This window comes from Staurois parvus, unplaced genomic scaffold (assembly GCF_062004578.1).
Source record: "Staurois parvus isolate SC_StPar_1 unplaced genomic scaffold, SC_StPar_1.0 ptg001181l, whole genome shotgun sequence".
Classification (NCBI taxonomy): Eukaryota; Metazoa; Chordata; class Amphibia; order Anura; family Ranidae; genus Staurois; species Staurois parvus.
In genome coordinates, this window is record NW_028318977.1 from 1738267 (window position 1) to 1750356 (window position 12090).

A 12090-nucleotide genomic window follows, 5' to 3' on the forward strand; every position below is an offset into this window, starting at 1 on the left:
TACTCAGGGACACAGAATTGTTACTCAGGGACAGACACAGAATTGTTACTCAGGGACACAGAATTGTTACTGAGGGACACAGAATCGTTACTCAGGGACACAGAATTGTTACTCAGGGACACAGAATTGTTACTCAGGGACACAGAATCGTTACTCAGGGACACAGAATTGTTACTCAGGGACACAGAATTGTTACTCAGGGACACAGAATCGTTACTGAGGGACACAGAATCGTTACTGAGGGACACAGAATCGTTACTCAGGGACACAGAATTGTTACTCAGGGACACAGAATTGTTACTCAGGGACACAGAATCGTTACTGAGGGACACAGTATCGTTACTCAGGGACACAGAATTGTTACTCAGGGACACAGAATCGTTACTGAGGGACACAGAATCGTTACTCAGGGACACAGAATCGTTACTCAGGGACACAGAATCGTTACTCAGGGACACAGAATTGTTACTGAGGGACACAGAATCGTTACTGAGGGACACAGAATCGTTACTCAGGGACACAGAATTGTTACTCAGGGACACAGAATTGTTACTCAGGGACACAGAATCGTTACTCAGGGACAGACACAGAATCGTTACTCAGGGACAGACACAGAATTGTTACTCAGGGACACAGAATTGTTACTCAGGGACACAGAATTGTTACTCAGGGACACAGAATCATTACTCAGGGACACAGAATCGTTACTCAGGGACACAGAATTGTTACTCAGGGACACAGAATTGTTACTCAGGGACACAGAATTGTTACTGAGGGACACAGAATCGTTACTCAGGGACACAGAATTGTTACTCAGGGACACAGAATTGTTACTCAGGGACACAGAATCGTTACTCAGGGACACAGAATCGTTACTCAGGGACAGACACAGAATCGTTACTCAGGGACAGACACAGAATTGTTACTCAGGGACACAGAATCGTTACTCAGGGACACAGAATCGTTACTCAGGGACAGACACAGAATTGTTACTCAGGGACACAGAATCGTTACTCAGGGACACAGAATCGTTACTCAGGGACAGACACAGAATTGTTACTCAGGGACACAGAATTGTTACTCAGGGACAAAAAATCGTTACTCAGGGACACAGAATTGTTACTCAGGGACACAGAATCGTTACTCAGGGACACAGAATTGTTACTCAGGGACACAGAATCGTTACGTTATTTTTGGGGTGCTTATTGAATTAAAGAGTATGTCAGACAACACGCAGAGGAGTGGCAGAGGAGGCAATGTTTCAGGAGCGAGCAGACGTGGCAGCAGAGGAAGGGGTCGAGGCAGCACTAGTCGCAGCCAGAGGCCAGTGCTCCCGGTGTCATCCAGCGGTCGTGTCTCCACCGACAACCCTGCCGTCATCGATTGGTTGGCACGGTCGTCTTCCTCTTCCCAGGTCACCTCTGACACCTACAGCCAACGGTCGGTGGGTACGTCAGACACAACCGTTAGTTGGCATGGCCCGGGAGCAAGCCCACTGAAATCACGTGTCCTCTACCTGCCCCTGTCCTTTGCTGTTCCCTCACCAAGCGAAGTATCACATGCTGTGGGCTCAGCCCCACTGTACAGTGAGGAAGAGCTAACAGAGGGCGGTCAGGAACGGGGGGAGACATCCGCCTCTTCAGCAGCCAGGCGAAGAAGTACTGGCGAGGAGAGTGGCTCAGTAGCCGGTCTAGAGACAGGTCTGTCTCCTGACCCACACGCAGCCGAGGGGGCTAGTAGTGAGGCGGAGACCCTAATTGATGATGATGAGGCTGATCGCACTTGGCAGCCTCGTCGTCATCAGGCTATTGCTTCCGCATCATCAGGAGAAGAGGGTGCCAGCTTGGCAGCGAGCAAAACAGTCGGTGGGTTGCCCAGGAGGCAGCAGGGTCGCAGCAGTGTCAGTGGAGGCAAACGGCCACGGAGTAGAGCACCAGCTCCACTGCAGCCTACCACCACGGCCAGTAGTGGTGCCGGTGTGCACGGAGGAAGCAGCAGTCAGCCAGTGAGTAGTAGCGGGGGCAAAGTTTCCTACTCGGCGGTGTGGCAATTTTTCGTCAAGCCGCCCGAGGAAGTAAACGTAGCCGTATGTCGACTATGTGGCCAGAAAGTCAAGCGTGGCCAGGGGGCCCATGTTGGGACTACAGCGTTGCGTCAGCATATGCAGCGTCGCCATTCGGTGGCCTGGGAAAACCGTGATAAAGATACGGCGGTTCTGCCTGCCCCAGCCCCCGCTCCATCACCCGCTCCGTTACTTGCTCCGTCACCCGACGTCAATCGTCCTCTATCAGCCAGTCAAGGCTCCAACACCTCTGCTGAGGGGAGTTGTCGCTCGTTGGCATCTTCCGCTCGTTCAGATGCACCTTCTCCTGCTACTCCTCTTCACGGATTCCGTCAGCAGTCTTTCTTTGAATCCATTTCCAAGAGACAACAGTTTGCGAGCACGCACCCGACGGTGCAGAAGCTGAACGTCCTCCTGTCCAAGTTGCTGGTGCTGCAGTCCCTCCCTTTCCAAGTGGTGGACTCAGCACCTTTCCGAGAAATGATGGCTTGTGCCGAGCCGCGGTGGAGAGTGCCAAGCCGTCATTTCTTCGCCAAAAAGGCAGTGCCAGCCCTGCATTCACATGTAGAAGAGATGGTGGGCCATTCTTTGAGCATGTCGGTCTCTGCCAAAGTGCACGGCAGCGCCGACGTGTGGAGCTGTAACTACGGTCAGGGACAGTACATGTCATTTACGGCCCACTGGGTGAACGTGGTGCCGGAACAGCCGCACCAGCAACTTGGACAGGTCACGCCGCTTTTGCCTCCACGTTTGCACGTCCTTGGTCCAGCAAAGATGTCCGCCTCTACCACCTCTTCTTCCTTCGTGTCCTCAGCCGCCACCCCCGTGCCAAGTCCCATTACCCGACCGGCATATCACATGTGCAGGGTGCAACGGTGTCACGCTGTGCTGCACCTGGTATGCCTTGGCGAACGTAGTCACACAGGGGAGGAACTTCTGAGTGTAATGAACAGAGAAATCGACAGATGGCTGTCTCCGCGCAAACTGAAAATCGGAACCATGTTGACCGACAACGGAAAGAACATGGTGTCTGCTCTGCGTCAAGGAAGGTTGTGCCATGCGCCATGCATGGCTCACGTGTTCAATCTGGTTGTCAAGCGGTTCCTAAAATCCACCATCCCACTGCAAGACATCCTTAAAATGTCACGTAAACTTTGCATGCATTTCAGCCATTCCTACACCGCAAAGCACACCCTCCTTGAGCTGCAGCGGCAGAACGGAATTCCACAGCATCGCCTGATCTGCGACGTTGCAACAAGGTGGAATTCAACCCTACATATGTTAGACCGCCTTTACGAACAGCGAAAGGCCATCACCGATTTCCTGATGTTACAAGCGGATAAAGGTACTCCCCTGTGTAACTTAGATGTCAGCCATTGGCAGCTCATGCGTGACACTTGCCGCTTGCTCAGGCCCTTTGAGGAGGCCACGCTATTCGTGAGTCGGCAGGACTATGGGATGAACGACGTCATTCCTCTGTTGCACGTCCTGGAACAAATGCTGTTAACAATGGCTGGTCAGGGTGCGGTAGACGTGGCGCACAGATCTCAACGCCACATGACCCCTGTGGGGGCAGGACAGGAAGAAGAGGAGGAGGTAGAGGAGGACATTGGTGCTCAGGAATTATTGAGTGAAATGGGTGGTTTTTCCACTCAGCGGACAGGAGTGGAGGAGCAGGAGCATCTGGTAGAGGAGGAGGAGGAGGAGACAGAGGACCCAGACGCACCGTGGCAGTATGCTGTGGAGATGGAGGCAGGGAGTCCCTCGCATTCCTTGGCACAAATGGCCCATAGCATGCTCGGTTGCTTGCGTAGCGACAGCCGAATAATAACCATCAGACAGAGGGATGACTTTTGGCTGTCCACCTTGTTGGACCCTCGCTACCGTTCCAAAATGGTGGCCTTTTTCACACCTGCTGAGAGGGAGGCCAAAATTACGTACTATAAAAACCACCTATGTAGTCAGTTGGTCTCTGCCTTTCTGCGCCAACGTCCATCCTCAGACACTGTGGGCCCTGTGCGCTCGCGTTCCACTGCCATGGCAGCAGGGGAGGGGTGGGGTGGTAGGAGCAGTGGCAGCTCCACCAGCAGCGGCTGCCTCAGTCTGCAGTCGATGATGAGTAGCTTTCTTCACCAGCGCAGTGAGGAAACTACTAACCAGCCGCAGCAGCAGCAGCATCAGGTGGACCTGGAGCAGGACCTCAAACAACAGGCTCGGGCCTACTTGGACAGCACCCTGCCAACCGAGGTAGACAATCCCCTTGACTACTGGGCAACGAAACTTGACCTTTGGCCCCAACTAGCTGAATTTGCCCTTGAAAGGCTGTCATGCCCGGCCAGTAGCGTGGCATCGGAGCGCGTGTTTAGTGCGGCAGGAGGTATTGTAACTCCGCGGAGGACACGACTGTCCACCCAAAGTGTGGAGAGACTCACGTTTGTGAAAATGAATCAGGAGTGGATTAGTCTGGATTTCAAACCACCAGTTCCTGACACAACTGACTAAATCCGCCATGAATCATGCCCCAAACATGTTATTATTTTTAACATAGGCCTCTGTATGGCCTTTAATTTAAGCTGCTTACGCTTCGCCACTCTGCCATGGGCCCCTGTACCGCCTCCTCTTGCTGCTGCCAGGTCCAGAGTGTGTCATGGGTCCCTGTACGGCCTCCCATTGCTGCTGACTTCATCGCCAAACTCTGCCATGTGCCACTTTCAGGTCTCCTTACACTGTTGGTGGGTTCCATTTTGTGATAGGGTGCTGTATGGCCTTCCATTGCTGCTGCCTCCACTGCCACCCTGCGCCATGTGCCTCTGTCGTCTGCTCACGCTGCTGACGGCTTCCGCTTTTTAACCGAGGCCTGTGTTTGGCTTCCGAATACTGCTGCATCCACCGCCACCCTGCGCCATGTGTCTCTGTCGTCTGCTCACGCTGCTGACGGCTTCCGCTTTTTAACCTAGGCCTGTGTATGGCTTCAGAATAATGCTGCCTACACCGCCACCCTGCGCCATGTGCCTCTGTCGTCTGCTCACGCTGCTGCCAGGTCCATACTGATTCATGGCCCCCTGTACCGGCTCCTCATGAACGTGGTTCAGCGGGTTTGCATCACTTAACGGCAAATCGTTGCCAAACGCTGGGACGTTCAGTGTTGTGCGCATTAAGCCAGACACCAAAGGGCAGCACAGACCTGTTATTACTCGCTCAAGCATGGCTGAACAAAACCAGTCTCTACCACAAATTTGACCCAGACCTGCCCAGGGTCTCGTAAGTAGATTGCACGAGGAGTAGAGTTCGTTATTGGAATTAACTGTGAGGGACTTTTAAACCTAGGCCTGTGTATGGCCTTCAATTGAAGCTGCTTCTGCTCCGCCACTCTGCCATTGGACTCTTGATAGTCGACGACTATCAAGAGTCCAATGGCAGAGTGGCGGAGCAGAAGCAGCTTCAATTGAAGGCCATACACAGGCCTAGGTTTAAAAGTCCCTCACAGTTAATTCCAATAACAAACTCTACTCCTCCGTGCAATCTACTTACGAGACCCTGGGCAGATCTGGGTCCAATTTGTGGTAGAGACTGGTTTTGTTTAGCCATGCTTGAGCGAGTAATAACAGGTCTGTGCTGCTCTTTGGTGTCTGGCTTAATGCGCACAACACTGAACGTCCCAGCGTTTGTCAACGATTTGCCATTAAGTGATGCAAACCCGCTGAACCACGTTCATGAGGAGCCGGTACAGGGGGCCATGAATCAGTATGGACCTGGCAGCAGCGTGAGCAGACGACAGAGGCACATGGCGCAGGGTGGCGGTGTAGGCAGCATTATTCTGAAGCCATACACAGGCCTAGGTTAACCACTTCACGCCTAAGGGTAAAACAAATCTAAAGGCCTAAGCACAATTCTGCACCGTTGACATGTGATAGCAAAACTGTACATATCATCACAACTACTTTGCACATCCAGGTGGATTATACCTTGATTTTTTCAGGACAAATTGGGCTTTCAATTGGTGGTAAATGGTAATGGATATCTCCTGATTTTTTTTTTATTATCAAAGGAAAACTGGCCAAAAATAGTAAAAAAAATCCTTTTTTTTTATTTAGCTATGTGTTTCTTGTTATGACCATAACCTACCACCAAAGAGCAACCCAAAATAAATTCTCCAGCTCTTGACGATCGCAGAGATACCATATATGTGTATGTTATTTGTTGTTTGTACCCGTAGTACAGCCCAGAAACCATAGTGCGCATTTTGTTTTTGTCTTTTTTTTTTTTACCTAAAACACACTAACACTAACTGACACTGACATTAACACTAACTGACACTGATACCAATTTTTTTAAATCCTAACCTTGACCTTTGACCCTGACCTTTGACCTTGACCCTGACCTAAACACTAACCCTGGCACTGAACTAGATCAAACCTTGATCTAGGTATTTTTTTTTATTTTTTATTTTATTTTTTTAATATTTATTTATTTATCTTTTTCTTTTTTTTTTTACAAACTTTTTTTTTCTTCTCTCTGACAGGAGTTCGAGAGATACAATGTATCTCTCTTCTCCATTCATAGAGAGAGAGAGAGAGAGAGAGAAGAAAAACAAGGGGGCCGGGCTGCACAGTGACTGATCACTGTGATAGCCAATCAGAGGCTATCACAGCGATCATATGACCCGGGACCGGGAGTCCCGGGTCCCGATCGTTAGAACGGGACCCGGTGCTCTCAGTGACACCGCGGTCTCGGTGCTGGGAGCGCGCTGAGGGGCGCATTCCCAACACAAAGACAGGTACGCAAATATGCGGCCCCACGGAAAAAAGCCCAGGTCCGTGAGGCCGCATATTTGTGTTACGTCGGCGTCAAGGGGTTAAAAAGCGGAAGCTGTCAGCAGCGTGAGCAGACGACAGAGGCACATGGCGCAGGGTGGCGGTGGATGCAGCAGTATTCGGAAGCCAAACACAGGCCTCGGTTAAAAAGCGGAAGCCGTCAGCAGCGTGAGCAGACGACAGAGGCACATGGCGCAGGGTGGCGGTGGAGGCAGCAGCAATGGAAGGCCATACAGCACCCTATCACAAAATGGAACCCACCAACAGTGTAAGGAGACCTGAAAGTGGCACATGGCAGAGTCTGGCGATGAAGTCAGCAGCAATGGGAGGCCGTACAGGGACCCATGACACACTCTGGACCTGGCAGCAGCAAGAGGAGGCGGTACAGGGGCCCATGGCAGAGTGGCGAAGCGTAAGCAGCTTAAATTGAAGGCCATACAGAGGCCTATGTTAAAAAGTCCCCCCAGCAGCAGCGTGGGGAGACGACTATTAGTCGTCTCCCCACGCTGCTGCTGGGGGGACTTTTTAACATAGGCCTCTGTATGGCCTTCAATTTTAGCTGCTTACGCTCCGCCACTCTGCCATGGGCCCCTGTACCGCCTCCTCATGCTGCTGCCAGGCCCGTAATCTGCCATGGGCCCCCGTACCGACTCCTCATGCTGCTGCCAGGCCCGTAATCTGTCATGGGCCCCTGTACCGCCTCCCCATGCTGCTGCCAGGTCCAGAGTGTGTCATGGGTCCCTGTACGGCCTCCCATTGCTGCTATCTCCATCGCCACACTCTGCCATGTGCCACTTTCAAGTCTCCTCACACTGCTGGTGGGTTCCATTTTGTCATAGGGTGCTGTATGGCCTCCCATTGCTGCTGCCAGGCCCGTAATCTGCCATGGGCCCCCGTACCGACTCCTCATGCTGCTGCCAGGCCCGTAATCTGTCATGGGCCCCTGTACCGCCTCCTCATGCTGCTGCCAGGTCCAGAGTGTGTCATGGGTCCCTGTACGGCCTCCCATTGCTGCTGTCTCCATCGCCACACTCTGCCATGTGCCACTTTCAGGTCTCCTCACACTGCTGGTGGGTTCCATTTTGTCATAGGGTGCTGTATGGCCTCCCATTGCTGCTGCCAGGCCCGTAATCTGCCATGGGCCCCCGTACTGACTCCTCATGCTGCTGCCAGGCCCGTAATCTGTCATGGGCCCCTGTACCGCCTCCTCATGCTGCTGCCAGGTCCAGAGTGTGTCATGGGTCCCTGTACGGCCTCCCATTGCTGCTGTCTCCATCGCCACACTCTGCCATGTGCCACTTTCAGGTCTCCTCACACTGCTGGTGGGTTCCATTTTGTCATAGGGTGCTGTATGGCCTCCCATTGCTGCTGCCAGGCCCGTAATCTGCCATGGGCCCCCGTACCGACTCCTCATGCTGCTGCCAGGCCCGTAATCTGTCATGGGCCCCTGTACCGCCTCCTCATGCTGCTGCCAGGTCCAGAGTGTGTCATGGGTCCCTGTACGGCCTCCCATTGCTGCTGTCTCCATCGCCACACTCTGCCATGTGCCACTTTCAGGTCTCCTCACACTGCTGGTGGGTTCCATTTTGTCATAGGGTGCTGTATGGCCTCCCATTGCTGCTGCCAGGCCCGTAATCTGCCATGGGCCCCCGTACCGACTCCTCATGCTGCTGCCAGGCCCGTAATCTGTCATGGGCCCCTGTACCGCCTCCTCATGCTGCTGCCAGGTCCAGAGTGTGTCATGGGTCCCTGTACGGCCTCCCATTGCTGCTGTCTCCATCGCCACACTCTGCCATGTGCCACTTTCAGGTCTCCTCACACTGCTGGTGGGTTCCATTTTGTCATAGGGTGCTGTATGGCCTCCCATTGCTGCTGCCAGGCCCGTAATCTGCCATGGGCCCCCGTACCGACTCCTCATGCTGCTGCCAGGCTCGTAATCTGTCATGGGCCCCTGTACCGCCTCCTCATGCTGCTGCCAGGTCCAGAGTGTGTCATGGGTCCCTGTACGGCCTCCCATTGCTGCTGTCTCCATCGCCACACTCTGCCATGTGCCACTTTCAGGTCTCCTCACACTGCTGGTGGGTTCCATTTTGTCATAGGGTGCTGTATGGTCTCCCATTGCTGCTGCCAGGACCGTAATCTGCCATGGGCCCCCGTACCAACTCCTCATGCTGCTGCCAGGCCCGTAATCTGTCATGGGCCCCTGTACCGCCTCCTCATGCTGCTGCCAGGTCCAGAGTGTGTCATGGGTCCCTGTACGGCCTCCCATTGCTGCTGTCTCCATCGCCACACTCTGCCATGTGCCACTTTCAGGTCTCCTCACACTGCTGGTGGGTTCCATTTTGTCATAGGGTGCTGTATGGCCTCCCATTGCTGCTGCCAGGCCCGTAATCTGCCATGGGCCCCCGTACCGACTCCTCATGCTGCTGCCAGGCCCGTAATCTGTCATGGGCCCCTGTACCACCTCCTCATGCTGCTGCCAGGTCCAGAGTGTGTCATGGGTCCCTGTACGGCCTCCCATTGCTGCTGTCTCCATCGCCACACTCTGCCATGTGCCACTTTCAGGTCTCCTCACACTGCTGGTGGGTTCCATTTTGTCATAGGGTGCTGTATGGCCTCCCATTGCTGCTGCCAGGCCCGTAATCTGCCATGGGCCCCCGTACCGACTCCTCATGCTGCTGCCAGGCCCGTAATCTGTCATGGGCCCCTGTACCGCCTCCTCATGCTGCTGCCAGGTCCAGAGTGTGTCATGGGTCCCTGTACGGCCTCCCATTGCTGCTGTCTCCATCGCCACACTCTGCCATGTGCCACTTTCAGGTCTCCTCACACTGCTGGTGGGTTCCATTTTGTCATAGGGTGCTGTATGGCCTCCCATTGCTGCTGCCTCCACCGCCACACTGTGGCTCCACACCCTGGTTTTGGCCCCGTGACTGCCCAAATGAGTGAAGTGTGCGGTGATTCTAAGATCGACGGCACTCATCTGCATGTCATACTGACTGACAGTATTATTTCTCTTCCCCAGCAGACTCCAAGGGCATTTAAATTAAAGGTACAGTGTTCTGCACTAATATAAAGGCTCTCTGAAGCCTAGAAACACCCTTTTTATAAGTTAAATTCGCAGCGAATATATTCGACTCGAATCGAATTTATTCCGCGAATTCGGCGAATCAGCCGAATCAAATTTTTGAATAATTCGCTCATCTCTACTTATAATCTTTGAACAGAGAGACATCATTCTCAGCCAGGCAAGAATGATGGAACTGTGGACTGTGTCCTCTCATTTGGTGTTCTCCTGACACCCCAGGCTCTCCCACTGCTCTGAGACTTACAGATTCCTTCCTTAATTCCTTAATTTTTGAGGCATCCCTTCCAGGTTCCATGTGTGGAATCTGGAAGAGATGCCTCAAAAAATAAGATTTCTGTGGTGGAACATTCCAGTAGTCACCCACTAAAAGCCTGTACGACAGTCAGGACATGCATTATTACACAGCATTGTATTTCCACAATAAACACAATCCATTCCATTAGACTTCCATTACACTTGCACGTCATCCCATCTAATGGAAAATGCAGAAGGCTCTGGACCTGGACGATTCAAGTGGAAGCGATGGCTTCAGAGTGATACATTATATGCATTATGGCGAGGGATCCTGGGAGGTGGAAACCATGGCTGAGGTATTGCAGATACTTGTTGGCTGCCGCAACCTTTATAACCACCCCATTAACTTGTGTCCACCCCAACAACAGACAACACAATCTTATTATTTGGAATTCCAAAGGCAATGGCAGCCATTTTATTGAAAAAACACAATAAAATACAACTTCGTTAACATACATCTTTAATTTTTTAAATATGTGAAGATCACCACAATGTATTTACAGTAACTAACCTCCTTAAAGTCTAAAGGTCTTTTAAGGCAACTTGTATTCAACCGACCAGCTGTATCTACCACCACATAGACTTGAAGGCCACAAACACACCGGCTCGAGGACAATTTACTACCCAGATAACCTCAATACAGCCGAATGACTCTTAATACATTACTCCTTCACTTAACTAGGGAAGGTGCACCCAAACCTGAGACTGGCCAAACCCGCTCATTCTCCAACAATTTTACCAGTCACTGCCTTTAAAGACCCTGAGACCCCCTGCCAACTGCTACAACACAACCCACAAAGAAAATGAACATTACCCCAAAAGGACAGACATCAAGGCAATTAACATAAGGCAAACCAATTTGAGGCCAAATTAGGTATCACAGGAGGGAGGGAGGGAGAAGCTTGTTCTCTGCTATACCAGATCCTACTGACCCTGAGGAAAATGCTCCACTGCCTTTTCCCTTCCAGGGCCCACCCTGCCTCACATCACCCACCCAATGTTCCTCCAATCAGATGGGATACTAAAACTTTTAAACAAGCTACCTAATTTTAACCCTGTGCTACTCCAGCCTGTCCTGCAAACCCAGCCATGCCTGGCCTTCTGCCTATGCTGCCCATCTAGCTCCAGGGCCTATTCTTTTAATGCCTCTTGATTACGCTGTAAGTCCTGCTACAGTTCTGATGAAATTTTGCCTCATCCATTAGGACCGCAAGCCAAACACTTGGCTACGGGACGCAGAAGTGTAGCGCTATTGACTTCAATGGGTCTGACAGGCAATGCCACCTGTCAAACTCAGAATGGTGAGTTTAATTTGCTGGGCCATGCTTTTTTACCACCCCCTGGCCACCTGTTTGAAAGAGGCCATAGTTTTTAGGGGTGTCATTCAAAATGAAATAATGCATACGTGTTACGTGCATCAAACCAGGATGTATGTTACCACAACATATTGGTGTAAAAGGGATTAAAAAGTAGAGGAACAGAGTACCCATCACCATGAACATGAATTTTTCTCTTGAAGTTTTCCCTGGAGTTCCTTCATAAAGAGCTTTAGATCAGTAGAAGGTACTGATGTCGACTATGGCAATTGTCTTCCTGTATTTTTTTTCTGTTTGAGTTGCACTGCTTAGTAATGTTGCCCATCAGAAGTGGTGTTGTGTGAGAGGTAAGGGTTAATTTTGCTGGCCAGGTTTTTCTGGGCTTTTCTGAGAAGTACTTCCATCTGCTGGCCAAAACATATAAAAAAAGGGAACTGTATCCAGTGCTGCTGTTAGAAACAAGAGGCAATCGGATATTCCCTGGATGAACTTTACCTATAAATCAGCGGTTCTCAACCT